This window comes from Adiantum capillus-veneris, chromosome 10 (genome assembly GCF_014529385.1).
Source record: "Adiantum capillus-veneris isolate H3 chromosome 10, ASM1452938v2, whole genome shotgun sequence".
Classification (NCBI taxonomy): domain Eukaryota; kingdom Viridiplantae; phylum Streptophyta; class Polypodiopsida; order Polypodiales; family Pteridaceae; genus Adiantum; species Adiantum capillus-veneris.
Genome location: NC_140940.1, coordinates 8,977,886 through 8,996,284, shown reverse-complemented (window position 1 = coordinate 8,996,284; position 18,399 = coordinate 8,977,886). Strand labels below are relative to the sequence as shown.

General features: G+C 40.1%; 1 pseudogene; it reads left to right on the top strand.

Moving 5' to 3' along the window:
• Positions 1-1,034: 1,034 nt before the first annotated feature.
• On the top strand, positions 1,035-1,873 carry LOC147448416 (uncharacterized; annotated as a pseudogene).
• Positions 1,874-18,399: the final 16,526 nt, after the last annotated feature.

Genomic DNA, 18,399 nt, shown 5'->3' with positions numbered 1-18,399 from the left:
AGAGGCAGTAGAAACTTCACGTTCACAGGCACCTTCTCAACAGGACCTCCCAAGATGCCCTAGCATTTTTGGAGCAGCAGCAAGGCCTAGCGTTTTTGCATGACAGATCAGCCCTGTCATTTTTGCATTACAGATAAGCCCCGGTGACAGCAAGACTATAGATCAGCCCTAGCGTTAGCAGATTCTACAACAGGATCCCCAATCAGCCTAGCATTTTTGCATCTGCAAGAGACCTAGGGTTTTTGTAGATCTTCGCAACAGAACCACAAGAGGAACCAACGTTTTCAATTTTTAGCATATACATACCACAGTAGAACCCCCAAACCTCGCAGATCTCACCTTCCCGCAGCAGATCCTCATCGCACAGTCAGATCCATCAAATTTTACAGTTTCAGCCCAAAAAACGCAGATTTCAGCATCTGCATTTTCAGCGAGTTGTCGTTGCATTGTCACCGTCGTCGTCATCGACATAGAGTCAGACTTCAACAGATAAATATTTGCAATTTTCACCCATAGCGTTTTTTTCAGATTCCAGCCCATCTCGTCATCGTCCTCATTGTAGTCGATATCGTCAGCAAGTACATAGCATTGTAGAGATTGTGCAATCAATTGTAAACCGCTCTCGCCATAGAGAGTGGGGCCTTCGAAGGAGGGTTTGACAACTTTTCTGGTGTCGTATTCTTCTGTCTCTATCTCTTAGTCTCAGCACCTTCATGCACAATGTTTACCACTTTGTTTATGTCCACTTGCACTCTCTCATTAAAGGAACGGAAGGCTCTCCCTTCCGTAAGTAAAAGGAACCTTGAGCACGATCGGATCACTCATCTTGAGTAACTCTCATTTTCGCTCCACCTAACAGCAACATCCACCATACCCATTAGCAAGCACCATATGCAACACATGGTTGCCACATTCAGCATATGACATGTCAAAGACAACTCTATGCCTCCACCCTTCTCTATGAGCCCAGTCGACAAAGTTATCTCACCCATGTGAAGTTCTTGGAGCAACGCCACATGGCTTAAAGTTTCTTAATGCAAAAATCAGCCATATTTGACAATATATCTGGCAGCCGATCCGTTCCAAGATGAGGGGTAAAACGTTCAGCCACATGTGACTGCGTAGATGCCAACTGAAGCACAACAAGGAAGACATGTCTATGATCAGCCCTTGACTAGGAATGTGGTCGTGCATTTTTGGAGCCCCAAAAGAAGGGGAATTGGCGGCTTAAGTTGGACAGGAATATCCCCAACAATTCAGCACACTTGAAGACCAGCCAGATTATGTATTTGCACATAACGTTGAGTCCGATGAGCATGATATGTATGAGCATGGCAATGATCCTAATGTTGACATTACTTCAAAGAAGCTGGATGAAGATTTTGTTGTGGACAAGGTTCTAGAAGCAAACAAAGATGGTTTGTAAAACCAGGTTTAAGACGACACATGTCATGAAGGATGTGAAGGTGCAATAGAACCTTGCAATGAGGAGAGTAGACATGCTTGCAAAGGATTGGGGATTTTAAAGCATGCCATAGGGTTTGACTATCTAGAAATGACTATCACATGATGTAAAGATAGAGGGGGTGATAATGTTTTGGTGCAAATTAATGTCAGATTTAGGAGGTTGCAGCTCATGTTAAATGAAGAAGGATATAATCTCAACTATAAGTTTGGGAAGTTTCTTATAACTCCTTTTAATCCAAGTGGAGCTCAATGCAAGAGTAAGCTACATGAGTGATTTGATAGTTTGTGGTTGAATGGAGCATGAGCTTATAACGGTATGGCACATGTGGAAAAAATATAGCAGATCTTCATGTATTCCTGAAAAGGACTCAACCTGAGCTATATGCTGTTGTTGGCAGCATTATAGTTGATGCTCATGCTTTTGCTTCCACTTCCGCTGCCTACTCTCACATGGTATCAGACGTTGAGGTTCTTCTCCTAAGCCAACAATCCCCTGCTGATTGCTTCCATCGTGAAAAACTCTCTCAAAACTGAGATCATTCCCCCTTGGTGGCTGTGTTTTCTACAAAAAACCAGCGTTTTCACCTCTCAGGATGCGTTTGCTGTGCTATGGAGCCAGATCAGCCATCACTCCTCCCTTCTCTCTCATCCCCAAAGGGATTTCCCCATATCATCCCTAAGATTTTATTCTTGGCAGCCAACACACAAGCCTTGCCTAATCTGTACCTTTGCGTTAACTCTCAGCCCTTGCGTTAATCGCATACGGGCACCAGTTCGACGAAAGGACACTTGTTTTGGATCACGTGAAGGAGGACCCGCAATTGAAGAGGAGAAAAGCATGGAGAACAAGATCTTAGGACTTGAAGGGGGGATGTTCATGGACTTTCTACCTCTGATCTTGCCTTTGACTTCCCAACTTTGCATCCGTTGCATTGCCGGCCCGTATCCTCTTCACACGACACTATTTCTAGCCATAAAATCTTGTTACGAATGAAAATGCATTGAAAAGATTTCAAGAAGCTGACAAAGCAAAGTGTGTTGCCATATGCTATCACGTATGCTTACTATGTGAAGGCCTATGGAGGTTTAAGATCTGTGTAGAAGGACCGAAGTGTACACGTAGATATTGTTCAAGACAATCTTTTTGGGACAAATACAAATCTTGGCAACGCGTTGGTGGACATGTATGCTAAATGTGGTGTTCTTAATAAAACAGAACAGCTGTTTGACGAGCTTCTTGAGAAAGATATCATAAGCTGGAAAACACTAATCACTGGCCCATTGCCATGATGAAAAGTGTCGTAGGTGGTTTGAACAATTAAATTTGGAGGGCTTGTTTCCAAACTCGGAGACATTCCCTTCTATCCTAAAAGCATGTGGGAGCATTTAAGAAATAGAGAAAGGGAGGGAGAACATATTTCTCTACATCTACAAAACATATGTCAACGCTGCATCTACGGAACATTGATTTTTCAGATTCCATGGAGTGTGGCCATGAGTCTGACTCCAAGAGGGTTGACATTCTACTACGACACTGTAGATGCTTTTGAAGTACTTGAAGCCATTGAAAGGACTTGGGACATCATGCAAAAAAGGTGGGTAGTTGAGCTGGAAATGATGAGAGGACATAGCGGGAACATCTGAATGGAGATTAAGAAGACTATGTCAAAAATCAAGCTGTGGCTGTAGAAGAAATCTTGGAGGATGGGTTGTGGATGGGGTAGCCTTTGACACAATGATTGGCATGGTAACAAGTGAAAATTGCTCTTGTTGCATGGTTGCATATAAACCAAGCTTGTTTCGAGATTTAGTTGGTACATAAGTGTAACAAGGTGATCCAAACACGCGAAGAAGGCATAGTCAGGTGGAGACCCAAACCAAAGAATGTACGGGATGGTGTCGATTGTCCCAGAAGGTATTAGGGAGACCAGCAACAGCAATAAGAGAATCAAGTACGGTACGGTCTTTACAGTCAGTAAGACCATTTTTTTGTGGGGTAGTAGGTACCACAGAAGTGTTGGAAGATCCCATGAGGATCACCACTAAGTTCTAAACGGGAATTGATGTACTAAATGTGATCATAGATTGGATAGAGAGGTTCAATTGCTGGTATGTAACAAACATATGACATCTTTGAAATACACGGAGAACAACTGGAGTAGACTTGTCTTTTAGGATTTCAACGATAGTAAATTGAGTAAAAATGTGAATAAAGGTAATGAAATAGATTGTGGGTTAGAGAGTCCATAGGCAGCAGACCACAAAGATCGGTATGCACTAATTGGAGAGGTTTAGTTGTAGCAGCATGAAGACTATAAATTTTTTGGTGAGCCGTCCTACCCTAAAGCTAACCTTCACAAAGCTGTCAATCAAGGCAAAAGGTGGTGCTATAGGCAAGACGATGTTTGAAAATATGTTCCGTAGATGCACGACGGACGGGCTTTCTTGCCATTTTCACGTCCACGTCGACTCTGCACTTATGTTCATGTGGGTTTTGCTTCCAGAGTAAGGTCAATTTGATCAGACTCAGCTTCGCCTGAGCTGATGCAGGATCATGAGCCAGAGTTAGATCATTGGCGATCTCATAGAGGTTGTAGGCTTCAGTGAGATCGCGCAGGGTGTGAGCTTGATGCCGACAAAGGTGAGAGCGATGACAAGGATGGCAGAAGAGTCATGGAGAAGGGAAAGTAGGAGATGGTGGGAGCCAACAAGTCGGTGTCCAAGAAGAAGATCCTCTTTTTGAGCCCGTCGGATGTTCTATGCGCCATGCTCACTCAGGTCCAAGTTTTCATTGTCTCCCTACTCATGTATATTATGCTCTTCTTGAGCTCTTACTACTACTACGGAATTACTTTGCTTCACATGCCGTGGGTGCCACTTAGTGATTGAATCAGGAATTGGCAGCTTCATGCTCATGCAGGCACAACTTCTTAATGGCTTACACATCCCTACAAACAAATCAAGACTCAAGGTACATATTTTCATGCTTAATGTCGATTGAGGGTAGCAGTTGGTTGTGTGTGCATAGTATCGAGTTGCTAGCAGCATACTTATACGCCTACACCAGCTTGAAGATGAAGCTGTAAAACTCGTACTAGGTATTGAACTAGCTGTAGTGTGAATATTATAGAAGTATGTTGCACCTAGAAGGCAGTCTCCATTTGCTGTATAAGATGATGACAAATGGGAGTTCTCCAGGGATTATCCTTCTTGGAGACTGCCGGACGAGCAACCTTCTGACGGTCTTCTATGACATCACGTCACACGGAGGAGAGGATGAGAGAGTTGGATACCATATTGAGATGGGCACTATGACTGGGAACATATCAAGAGCTCATGGCCCAGTACTCCCTAGATGCACCCTCCTCTCTTTTACACGGACAGAGATCGCCGGACTCATACGTCAGGATCAAATTCAGCTAGATACCGTGTGCACATGGATACAGTCGACACTGGAGCTCGGCACAAAGATGACTTTCTATAGAGAACATATTCTCCAACTCACGGAGGACGGCTTTGTGACGAGAGTCAGATACATGGATACACACTTATCTCATGGGTAGTGTCGGATGGATATACTGGGAAAGAGCTTGTATGTTGACAAAAATGTGGATGAGTTGATGTATGCCGATAGAAGATCAACAAACAAGCTTGATGGGATTGTCAATCAGTTGAGTCCTTGAGGCATGTAAGTATGCGAGCTGAACCATCAAGAGGCGACCAATTTGTGAAACTAGGTCATTACATCATTGGACTGAATGCTATTGTCTACAACCATAGCAAGGGTTTGCTTGCATTTTCACATTTGCAAAAGCAGATTGTTTTTCCCTTTCCACATAGTACTCAACAACGTGAGCTCGTACGCCTCGAGAGCCACCATAACCAAACATTGAAAAAAGCCTTGTTAAGCCAAGAGCATCCTTGCGTCAGCCAAGTACAGCATCTCCGGTAATAAATGTGCTCCAAGAGATGGCATCAACAAATAACAACATCGTATGCAACACATGCAAGTTTCCACATTCGCCATACCCATTAGCAAGCACCATATGAAACACATGGCTGCCACATTTGACATATGATATGTCAAAGACAACTTTATTCCGCAACCCTTCTCTATGAGGCCAGCTGACAAAGTTATCTCACCCATGTAAAAGTTCTTGGAGCAATGCCACATGGCTTAGGGTGCTGAATGCAAAAATCAACCATATTTGGCAATATGTCTGGCAGTCGATGCATTCCAAGCTAAGACGACATTTCAACATTATTGAAAATCAATCTCATTGATCTTATCCAGCAGCGTATGCACACCAAGAGGTAAAAATTCTAGCCACATCTGACTGCATATATGCCAATTGAAGCACAACATGGAAGACATGTCTAGGATTTTCCCTTGACTAGTGGTTGTGCATTTTTTTTACTCATGTCAAGTTCTTGTGCAATGCCATATGTAAGCATATGGAGAGACACTTTCACTTAGAATTACTAACAACAACGAAGAGCTTCCTTTTCGGAGTCATGTAGGCATACCAAATTGCAACAAAGGAATTCCAATCACTCAAAACAGCAGTTGACAAATACAAGAGAGATAAAATTAAAATCAGAAAAAGACCACAGGCACAAGAGGCGATTGACGGCGGAAAAGAGGGACAAGAAACAAAGGCCTTGATAGGTCTACAAATGTGAGAACCCAAACACTTCTCAAGGAGGCTGAGCCATGTGAAAATCTGTTTCTTATAGAACCACTCTTATCTGTTTCACTTAGTAGAGAAGTAGAGGTAAGGTTTTAAGACGAACCTCACATTTTGACACATCATTCAAACCTTTCAATATAAGCAGCTCCACAAACTCATGAGACATCTAAAGCAAAGTAATGTAGAGTGCAAAGTGTCTCTAAACGTCACTCTAAAGTAGGATTAGCTACCCGTTGTCTACTACACTTATGTAGGGAGAGTTGGCACCATCTACTATAGCATATGCTTGAATGAACACATAGTGCTACACCATCACATTAGATCTTGCCATGGCCAAACGTGAACAGGCACATAAGTTGAGCCAGATTCAGGCTTGTAATGCTAAATCAATTTCCATTGCACAGCAAAACTCAAATCTTGCAACTGGACTTACAAACATATTAAGTTCAAATGTTACAACTAAGCATTACATGCACCTAGACCTGGCAAACAAACAAAGACTAATACAAAATAACTGCATAAAGAAAGAATGGCCTCGCTTAAACGAGATATGCCTCGCCTATGTGACGCATTCGTCATCGGTTAAACAACGTATGTGAATTAGTAGCCCCTCGCAAGCCCCCCCTATGGCTAGTAGTGACCTTCTCTCGAATCTTTGGATGCAGACATGCCATGAACTTATCCAACTTGAAAGCATCTCCATTCTTTATTTGAGCTTGAAAGCATCTCCATTCTTTATTTGAGTAGCAGCCACTAGTTTTTGCCAAATATCTTCAAACCCGTCTACAAACACACCAAATTCTTCATTTACATCCTGCTTCAATACCTTGAGCTTTGTATCCATATCTGCGGGTGAAATATGCTTTTTTGAAGTACTGGATAAAGAGAGCCCGAACCATTTGCCATGAGGGAACTTCCAAACCCTCGAACCAAGCTTTGGATTTCCCTCGCATCACTAGCGGCACATTGACTTCGCTTCATCGATCAGCATCCGCATCGACAACATCTAGAGCTCCACATCTGACATCCAATCTTCAATATCTTGCTCACCTGAGAACACTAACTCACAATCTGGCACCATGTTATTGCACCACGCCATCACTTGTGATCAGTGTGATCCTCAATGGGGGCACCACAAGATGGAGAGGGGAAAATGAAAAAACACCCAGCACACTCAGTGAATGCCACTCTATAGCCCAGTGATTGCACAACACCCCTATCCCCTATTCAATACACACTCAAGCATCCAATTTGCAAAGCGACTGTTGCCCTAGCTCGTACACGACCAACCCAAACTATACACACTCGAGTGCAAAGTATATCATAATGGACTTCATCTTATATAACTCTAGCATTGCATATCCCGAACGAGTTAACATCCTTGGGCACCTATAAGATTACCAGCATACACAAGTCCCCATGGCAATTGTCAACCGCGGCCGACACTGCTCCCTCATAATATACACTCAAGCCCACAACATATCCCATGGTTCATATGCATCCAATACACGAGTAAATTGGCATGCGTGAGCGAGAGAGAACAGAAAAACAGAGTATTTAGAGAGACATGAAGATTACAGTGATAACAACTATGTCGATCTAATTAGCAATAATGGAAAATAGTTGTGAGATACCCACATAGCTCTTTAGCTTTGTATGACTTTCACAAGCATAGAGGGAATCTCGTCCTGAGCTCTTTTCCTCCAACTCGTGTCCTGCACGTTGTACATGCAATTCTTGCCGCCAACCGTCCCGCAACTCTGGGAAACTCCTTTTGTCCAAAGGTAGTGCTGGTTTTATTATTAAGTTGACTCCATATCTATATTGCCTTCTGACGCGCTCTTTGTCATCACTCTCTGCCTTCCTCTGTCCTTCACTTGGCCAGCCTGCGTCCCTTACCTCCTTCAACCTTCATGCAACGCGTAGTCTCTCCTGTAATCTGAAGCTTTTGACCTTCCTCAACTTCATGCAACCCTCGGCCTTGCCCGCTCACCCTTGGCTACACCCTGCAGCGTCCAATCCTGGGTATCTAATCAGCGGCCTTACACAGACTCCCGACCCCTCCTCACTGACGGGTCCAGCAATCGACGACCCTGTATGCCATTCTTGGCCCTGCTCTGCGAGTAGGCAGCCTCCCCCTTTCTCAGGAGCCCCTCAAATTCGCTCCCGGATCCCCTCTACAGCCTTCAACTCCCTTCTCCTTAACGCCAGACCTGTAATCGACCAAAGCTCTGCTCCACCATTGCCAGACTCATCTCATGGCCTTCCTCTCCGTGCGCCTCGGGAAGGCCCCCGACCACCTTGCTCATGGCCTTTTTCTTCTGCTCGCCATGACATGCAGCCGCTCCTGCTCATGCAAACTCAGTGCCTTTGTTCTTTCCTTCGAGCCCACTATAGTGGCTCCACCCCCATGCACAATAGTATTCCTGCTCTTTTTTTAAATCTCAAAGCTATTTCTAGCTTAGCTTGTGCTTAAAGACCTGTCCCATGCCTTCGACTATTGAAACTCGTTTGTTGTTGAAAAAACCCCCTTCGACTTCTTCTTCTGCACACCCTTTGACTCTTGAGCTCCACTCCCTCAGAAAAATTGTGCTTAGCTTCCTATCGTGCTGCCAATAATCATAAATAAAATCGACCATCTGCCTCTAACTTTGTATAACTCCACCAAAAGAATCATTTTTCATGCCGCTGGCCTCACGATCGTAAACTGCTATCCATCTCCAAGTATCATCAAAGCTTGGACCTTGCCCAAGCAGTGCAAGCACTCAACATACCTAAGTTTACACTGATATCCAACCACTGTTAAGCACTTCTAGGTATCCCGACCAATAGATCGGAAAGTCATCCTCACTCTGCTAGAAGCCACATTTGACATACATATCAAATTAGGACTTGTTGAACCCTCCAACAAACAGCTGTTGAAGCATTGCATCATCCGCCTGCTAACTTTCACACAGGTGCTGCTGGCTTCTCCTTAGGTCGACAATGTTTGGCTGTACCAACGTGATTTCTACCATGTCACCGTGTTCTACTTCAGCGGCACACGAGGAGGTGCGTCAAATTAGGAGGGAGGAATGTTAGCAGTGGCTAACACATGCTACACCGATTATGCACCAAGTAGGGGATTTTCTATGGATGTCTACAATATTCACATTGTATAAGGTCTTGAGCTCAATGGAAGTTCCAAATTTTATATGTTAGAGGGCTCATAGTAGGAAGGCTTGTGGTGTATGCCTTTATAAGAAAGCCTTTTATGCAAAGAGGCTTCATTCTTGAGGATACATTCTTGAGAGCTCACTATTGAGTATTCACTCCATGGATGGCCTGGCTTTGAGCTTAATGTCCATGCTCAGAAGACTAGTGCTAATCCTTTGTAGCTAGAGAATCACTTCTTGATTAATATAATCTCTACTTTTTTCATTAGTCTTAATCTTTCTATATTCCATTATTTCATGAAGTAGTTTCACCTTCTTATTATTCTAGATTTGATTGTGTGGTGATGAATTCTTGCTTATTGACCACTCCTATCATTCTATGAGTACTCAATTTGTGATATTTAACATCTCTAATTAGGTTGATTAAGTGGGTTCTTAATCTTGTGATTAGAGTATGTGCCCTATTGTTTGCTCATGTGTGGATGGGTTTGATGAGACTCAAGCACCATTCACCCTTGTGTGTGTAGCTTTTGATTAAGTACCTTGATTGGCATGTGGTCATTGGAGAGGCCAACACCAATGCAATTAGTGTGTGCTTATCAAGAGAGTTCTTTGAGATTCAAGTCTATGGCAAGTTTGACTTTGGTGAGCTTAATGTGTGTAGGTGATGCTTGATTGATGATTATGGTGTGATTAGAGTTAGTGATTCACGGATAATCTCTATTGCATTGGAAGAGCTCTTGAATCCTGTCATTCCATACATCCAATGATGCTCATGACTCCAAGCTCTAGCCGGGTTACCGACCCACAGATTGATAATTTTGTTGGTCTTGGTTTGTGATTAGGTGATTCTACGATGACCCCCAATTGAGTCATAGTGTATGTACTACATAGGTATGTAGGCGCACCTCAATGTAATTTTTGATTCTTCAATCTCTCCAAGAGTCCAACGCTTTGGCCCCTTCTCCTTCCCAATTATTGGAAGTGGGCCCGAACCCACCCACACCAAAGTTAGGACAACACTTTCTTGATAAATATTCATATGTCCATGACTCCATGGCTTTACTGTTTGTGACACTATCTTTAAGACTATTTTCAGAAGTGGACAAATTTGCCATATCAAAGAAGAGTGTTAAGTAAAGATTGTTGACAAGCACAATAAGGATCATGAGGACTAACTTACCAAACACTCACTCACATTTCCAATAAACCCATTGGAAAAAAAACTTGTCTACAAAAACCCAGCTAAGAGTTTTACACAGATATTTGAGTCCTAACGTACTTGCTCATGACATCATCTTGCGAACGTTTACATAATATGGTGGCATGTATAGTTTTTAAGGTAACATTTTTTTGTGTGGATACTCTTAGTTGATTTCATGTAAATTGCAAGCTACTTGATGAATACTTTTTATCTTTTTGAGTAAATACCTCAAGGTAATGCAATCTCTCTCTCTCTCTCTCTCTCTCTCTCTCTCTCTCTCTCTCTCTCTCTCTCTCTCCATCATACACATTACTTAATCTTTTCAATATGAAATGATCCTATTTTTCTTAATATGATATTTTTAATATGCATTACTTAAGATTCAGTTTGGTTTCATATAAAAATATACTATACTAAAAATATATTATCTTAAGATATTTTTTTTGTACAAAAACATATATACTAAGAACAAAAAGTTGCGGCCATAGAAGGTTCATCCATGATTGGGAGGAAAGGGCTATGTTTGATAGTGTATGTGGGGCATGTGGGATATATGGTCACGATCATGACAATCCAAGAATCGGAGGGTATCATAGTGTATGTACTATGTAGGTAGGTAGACACACCTTCTGATTCTTCAATATCTCCAATGATCGAGTACAATCCTTTGGTCCATTCTGCTTTACAATTGTTGGAATTGGGACCCAAACCCACCCTCACCAAAGTTAGAACAACAATTTATTAATAAATGTTCATATGTCTATCATTCGATATGCAAGGTTGAGGTTGTGTACATAATAGAATATTTCCATACATCAATGTTTACTAAATGATTCAAAAGAAAAATCCAAGTAGAATATCCGTATTGTTTGTGAGAGTCACTATCTTTAGGACTCTTTTCAAGAGTGGACAAATTTGTCATGTCAAAGAAGAGAGTTAGATCAAATGGTACTTCTTTAAGCGGCATCCACTAATCCACTGAGCCATTGTTTCACCATCTATAGTGGACAATTTAATTGCTCCACTGGAGATACATCTTCAATGAGAAACGGTCCATTTTCCTTCTTCTTGAATTTTGAAATGTGTTGCTTAAGGGAATGAACTAAAACTAGGTCCCTTTTTGTGAAGATTTTTGTGACTAGATGTGAATCAAAAAATTGTTTTTGCTTTTACTTATGTGCATAGATGTGAGCTATAGCTGTTAGCCTTTGTTCATCAAGATTTTTTAAATCTTCAAGCCTCTGTGACAATTCATGTCTTTAGCTACACTTAGTGTTGGCAATAGAAATTCCATCGGTAGTATGGCATCAAGACCATAAACAAGGTTAAAGGGTGTAGAATTTAAAGGTGTCTTTAATGAAACTCTATAAGCCCATAGAGAAGCATGTAGATTCATTTTCCAATCAGTTCTTCTTAAACTAACCACTTTAGTCAATACCGAGCTAAGAATTTTATTTGTGTACTCAGCTTGTCCATTCGCTTGTGGATGATATGGAGCGGATTTGTTATGGATGACCATAAATTCATTCAGTAGATACTCAATTACCTCATTGAGGAAATGAGTTCCCCTATCACTAACAATTTCTATTGGCAGTTCATATCTTGTGAATACATTCTTATACAAGAATGTGGCTGTGGTTCTAGCATCATTCTTCCTGGTTGCCTTAGCCTCTGCCCAATTAGTCAAATAGTACGTAGTTACAATGATATATTGAGCTTGAATTCTATAAGCAGGAGGTTGTACTAGTCCAACAAAATCTATACCCCATTTGCAAAAGCTCTAGACCACATCATTGTTCTTAAAGGTATGCTATCTACCCTTGTTGGCATTTTGACTCGTTGGCATGCATCACATCTTCGAACATATTTTTTGACATCTGCAAAAAGTGTTGGCCACCATATGCCTGCCATTAATATTGCTCTAGCTGTGGTTTCACTAGAAAAGTGACCTCCAGCTAATCCAACACGTGCTTGTTCTAGAATGGGTATATATTCCTCTTCATTTGCACAGAGACGCAAATGTTGATCCTTTCCTCTCCGATACAACCGGTTCCAATAATAACATAGTCTCTTGCTTTAGTTTCAATATCTCTTTGGCGGCATTTACTCCTATCCTCCAAATATGTTCTGCTTGATAAGTAAGTAACTTTATAGTTAGTTACTCCACTTAGGAATTAGTGAGATTTGAAATAATGTCACATGAGGTATATGTGTTTTTTTCTGGCATTGAAGACAGTCTCTTACAAATAAGTGAACATCACTCCTCATGGTTGGCCAAAACACTCCAAGTCTCAGGATCCATTGGATAGTTTGGTCTTCCGCAAAGTGAAGTCCTACTATGGTAATGTGTGCCTGATATATGTGTTGGTTTTTCTCCTCATGATTAGTACACAAAAGAAATATTCCATCTTGATTTGTTTTGTATAGCCTACAGCTATTAAAATATATACATAGCCGATTGCCCAATTAATCTTGGTGTAATAGGAAGTGATATTTGAGAATCCACTTGAGCTATAGTCATCAATGAAACCATATTTTCTGACCAACGAGGTATCATCTCCACGGAGAACAGATATATATCTGATAGATCATTGTCTACCCCTCTTGGTGGTTCTCCTGAAATAATCCTTGATAAATGATCTTCTCTTTGGTGTGTGGTGCCCTTTTCTACAACTACAAAGAAATTCCAAAAGAATGATAAACCATCTCACTATTATCCATATGTTGCATGGCTTGTTGACCAAATAAAATAAAGCTTGGTGGTTCACAAAGAACAGAAATTTGTTGGATGATAGGTAATGTCTATACTTTTTTATGGCATAGATCATCCCTAATCCTTTCCTTTCGGTGGTTGTATAGTTTTTCTCTGCCACATTCAACTGTCTCCTAGCATAAGAAATGGGAAAATCAATTCTTTCGTCTCCTGGTTGAGCTAGTATACACCCAATGACAAAATTGGAAGCATCAATATGTATATGGAATATCTTATTCCAATATGGTGCTATCAATATTGGGGCTGTAGTGAGAGCTTGTTTAAGCTTCAGGAAGGATTCCTCATACTCATAAGTCCATAAAAAGAGTGTAAGTAAGCCATACATAGTTTTTCAATTATAGCATACATATAAACAAATAGTCTATAATATCCACAATCTCCCATGAAATCCTGAACCCCTTTGACTACTATCGGTCTTGACAATTCAACAATAACATGAATTTTATCCATATTGATCGCTATGCCATGTTTAGACACTATATATCCAAGAATTTTTCCTTGTCTGTCCATAAATGTGCACTTTTTAGGATTTAAGAAAATCCTATAAAGTCTACATTTTTTGAATACCTTTTTTAGATGTTCAAGATGATCAGCTCGGATTGATGAATGTACACATAAATAATACATATATACTTCTAATAAATTCCTAAGAGATTCTTTGAAATCATGGCTCATCAATCTTTGAAAGGTGGCAGGAGTATTAGTTAGCCCAAAAGGCATAACCCTATAGGCAAAAATACTCCATTCAGTTACAAAGGAAGTTTCATGATGATCTTTTGGGTCAACCAAAAGTTCATTGTATCCCGAAAAGTCGTCTAAAAATTGTAAACTTCTTTTCCTGCAACTCGTTATAAAACATGTTCAATGATTAGAAGAGGGTAGTTATCTCTAATGGTGGTTGCATTCACTTTTTTGAGATTGACACATACTCTTAATTTTCCATTTTTCTTGGGTACCATCACAATTGGAGACACCCGATTTGTGTGTTCAATGTCATAAATGAATTCGGCTTCCTTGAGCTTCTCTATCTCTTCTTTGATCTTTTTGGCAAATGTTTCATTATAAGTATATGGTCGTTGTTTACTTGGTTTTGCATCATCTCTCATAGGTATGGTATGTTGATAAATTTTTGGATCAACACCCTTGAGTTCTTTATAAGACCAAGCAAAGATATCTTGGTATTCTTTCAAGAAGCTTAACAAAAGCTTTTCTTCTTCTTCAGTCAAGTCGTTAGCAATGTAGGTAGGTCTGCGCTCTTCTCCTGGTTTGGCTAAATCTATTTTCTTTGCATTTTCAGGTCCTTCATATGACTCGCCCTTATAGGTTGTTCCACTATGATCTTTCAGTCTTGGAGAGTATATTTCTTGTAATGGGATGGAACACTCATTAGATCTTTACTCTCTTCCTCGATTGTTTTCATTTTAGTGGTATACACCTCTTTTAGAGTTTTCTTCAACTCTTGATATTGTTTCTTTTGTTCAACCCGTGTCATGGATGATTCATCACCCTGGTGCTTAGGTTTTGGTTGAGTTTCTTTTCTCATTTTTCCTAATGTTTTTGATGTTCCTTGCTTGTTGTTTGAAGGATATCTACCCGTGATTTTGTCTTTGACACGATCATGTGCATCTATCTTCATCAAAACTGTGTTCTGCTAGAAACTGATGGCATGTCTAGATTTGAATTTTTTGGTTTCACTTTTCCTTCTATACCATTTTTGTCTTCTTGGTTTTTGGTTTGGAAAGTCAAAAAACTTTCCTTTTCTTCGTTTAGGAGTAGTTGGGCTCTCAATATTCTTTTTCTGATCCAGAATCATTGGATGTAGCTGAATGTTCTTCAAAATCATCAGTAGCATCATAATAAGGTCTGAAAAGACTTGTTGAGATTTTAGTAAGTCCTTGGGTTCTTAAACTTTATCTTCAATGTGAAGGGTTGAGATCATTTGGGAATTATGTCATAACCATTCTCATTGCAAAATTGAGTAGGCATAGACGTATTCACATATACATCCATTGTTGCCAAAATTTGAATCCATTCAAATGGCTCAAACAAATGCTCCGGAAAGGGTTCAGGTATATATGCTTTATCTGTGCAATTCCTTTCTAAGATACATTCTTCTCGATTTAAACTCCCATATTTTGAGACTCCACACATCCAAATAGGTGTGTCTTTGTTTAATCAAGATGGAAGATTTGATTCAGCTAAAGAGACTAAGTCAAATTCTTGAATGGGTGTTTTCATTACATCTCTATAAGTGTGACCTTGCAAATTAACCCTTGTGATTGATTCCACTTGCTTCAAGTACATGTAATTTTTTTCCCAATCTTGAACGAGTTGTACTTGATGCAGGAATGGACTTCCCAAGATAATTTCATAATTAAGTTTCTTTCCAAAGTCCACTATCACAAAAGTATGTTGATAATCAATTCCACAGGAACTAACTATCACTTTTTCAAGCAGTCCTAGGGGTTTTTCTATGTGTCCATTTACCAATTTTAATTCCATTTGAGTTTGTCTAATGGCTAGTTTCCTTGTTATCCAATTCATGTTTCAATTTATCCAATTTTTTTGCGATTAGCCCTGTTATCTCCACATTCTCTAGAGTTTTCTATAAATCATTCCATAAATATGGTCTAATTTTTAGCAGTTAATCTCCCAAGGTAAGAATACATTGAATGGGTGTTGACATGATTGAATGGATGTTCTCTACCTCCAGGGTCTGTTCCGATCCTTTTACCTAAGTGGTTTTGAACAGTATAGACTCATCTTCGTTGTCTCCTAAGTAAGAGGGTAGTGTTTTTGGAGTCAATGGTTTAAACATTCCTGATGCTTCAGAACCACAATCCCCATACAAGGATTGCATATCAATGTCCATATCAGGAGGTAAATTGTCTAACCATCCTTCCTCTCTAGGAATTGATTTCAAAGTTATGCTCCCCTTATTAATTTCTTTCACTTTTTCGCATAAATGTCCTGGCTAGTCTTCCTCCACAAATGGTATTCCATCTAAAGCATCTTCACTGCCAGGCACTATGAGTTCTAGCTCTTTAGTTTCAAGTAGGGGTTCTACAACCACTTTGGATTTCTCTTTATTGGTTTCTACCACAAGCTCCTCAGGTTTTGCCATACTCTCACGCTTGGGTTTTTGTTTTCCCTGCATTTCTGGAGTAATTCTTACCAAATTTTGATAAGATGCAAGCTTAGCTGCTTCCATATCTGGAGAAGGATAGTTTTTCCTTATTTTGGCATGCTTAAAGTTCCGCGTGGAAAGCTTCCAAGGCTGCCTTGATTGGCTCAAAAATTTTATCTACCAAAATTGATCCCCCAAATTTTATTGTGGTTTCCTTGATTTCACTCTCAATTTCTTTCACTCTTTCTTGGAATAGTTTCTTGGATTTCTCCTCAATTTCCTCCTCTTGTTTGTGTTTTCTCATCTGGTATGTTTGACGTCTTCTTTTCTTGGTCTTTTGCAAGGAATTTTTAGTATTGTCTGATTCATCAAAGGAGTTATGTTTCTTTTTCTTAGCTTGGGCTCTAGTGATCACCTTGATTGGAACAATAGGTTCACTTTTTGAAGAGCTAGGTATCACTTCGACTACATTCACCATTGCTTTTCCTTTGTTTAATGGATTTTTTAATGGACAGTCTTCAGGGAAGTATCTACCCTTCTTGCAACATTTGCTTCAACTATCTTAATGTTCTTGTCAAGTTATGGGCATTTATTTTTCCAATGATCATCTGCACCAGAATTATGCCATTTTCCAATCTTTGGATTAATCATGGGTCTTACCATTGAAGCTCTAACACCTTGATTATCTACAAAGTACATCTTTGTAAGCTCTGGTGTAGCATAAGTCACAAGATCCTCCATTGATGGTGGATGTGAATTATACCACTCTCCTTCTACCATTACTGTAGATGGACTAAGCTCAACATAACGGTGTAACAAACACTAGTTCTTGTTCATCTATGATTCCTTCTACCATTACTATAGATGGACTAGGCTCAAAATAAGGTGTAACAGATACTAGTGCTTGTTCCTCTATGAGTCCTTCTAAATGCATGTAATTTATAGGCACTGCATTATGCCTAGGAAATGGAGGTTGTTAACCCAACACTAGTTGTGGTCTTTCCATACCTATCGGTGGTCTTTGTGTTAGGGCCATGTTAGGATGATATTTGTACATGGGTTGTCCTTATGGTCTTAGTAGGAACATATTGAACATCTCCATCATACTTTGGTCGGTAATAGCACTCATTGGTCTCATGGTTTGTCCATTTACCCTCAATGGCACACCGTTTTTGCAGCCTGATTGGTTGTCCCTATTGAGGTATCCCTTGCCCAAGTATTCTCATAAGAGCTTTTTGCATATTATTCATCATTTCATTCATCCTTTTGAGCATGTCTTCTATGGCTGTAAGTGGTGCTATAGCAGCTGCTCCCACTTGTGTTGGTTTTGTGGATGTTGTTTCTCACTCTGAGTATCCTTAGGGACATCTCCTTCATTGAAAATATGACAATTCTCTCCGAAGTCAATAGCATCTGATGCACATTCTTCTAGGGTTGTATGCTTCTTGCTATACAATATAGCATGAAGTTCTTTGTTGAGCAATCCCTCTAGAAACAATGACACTAATATTTGTTCTATTGGTATTTCTAATTTTGGGCATCTTGCAATGTATTGCTTCATCCTAGTTGCACCAATAGACTCACCATGTTTCTGTTTGAAGCTATATATTTAAGCTAATGTGTTATGTTTAATCCTAGTTTTGGAACATGCAGCTACAAATCCCTGAGCTAACGTATTTAAATCCATGATTGTCCTTGGTGGAATATTTTGGAACCATGTCAAATCTTTGCCTTCTAAATTCATTCCAAATCCCTCAAATTGAGTGTGGAAATTAAATATGCGCTCTGATCTTATCACTTGCTTCAAGCTAGCTGAGTGGTCATATGGATCTCCAGATTCACTGTATTTTTTGATATGTTTTTGAAAATCAACTAGTTTGACACGTCTATTTGGCTCATCCCCAACTCTTCTGGTAGTTGGTCCTGTTTCACGTCGTTTAAACCAATTTGTTGGAAATAGTGACTCATGTAGCCTGCACTGG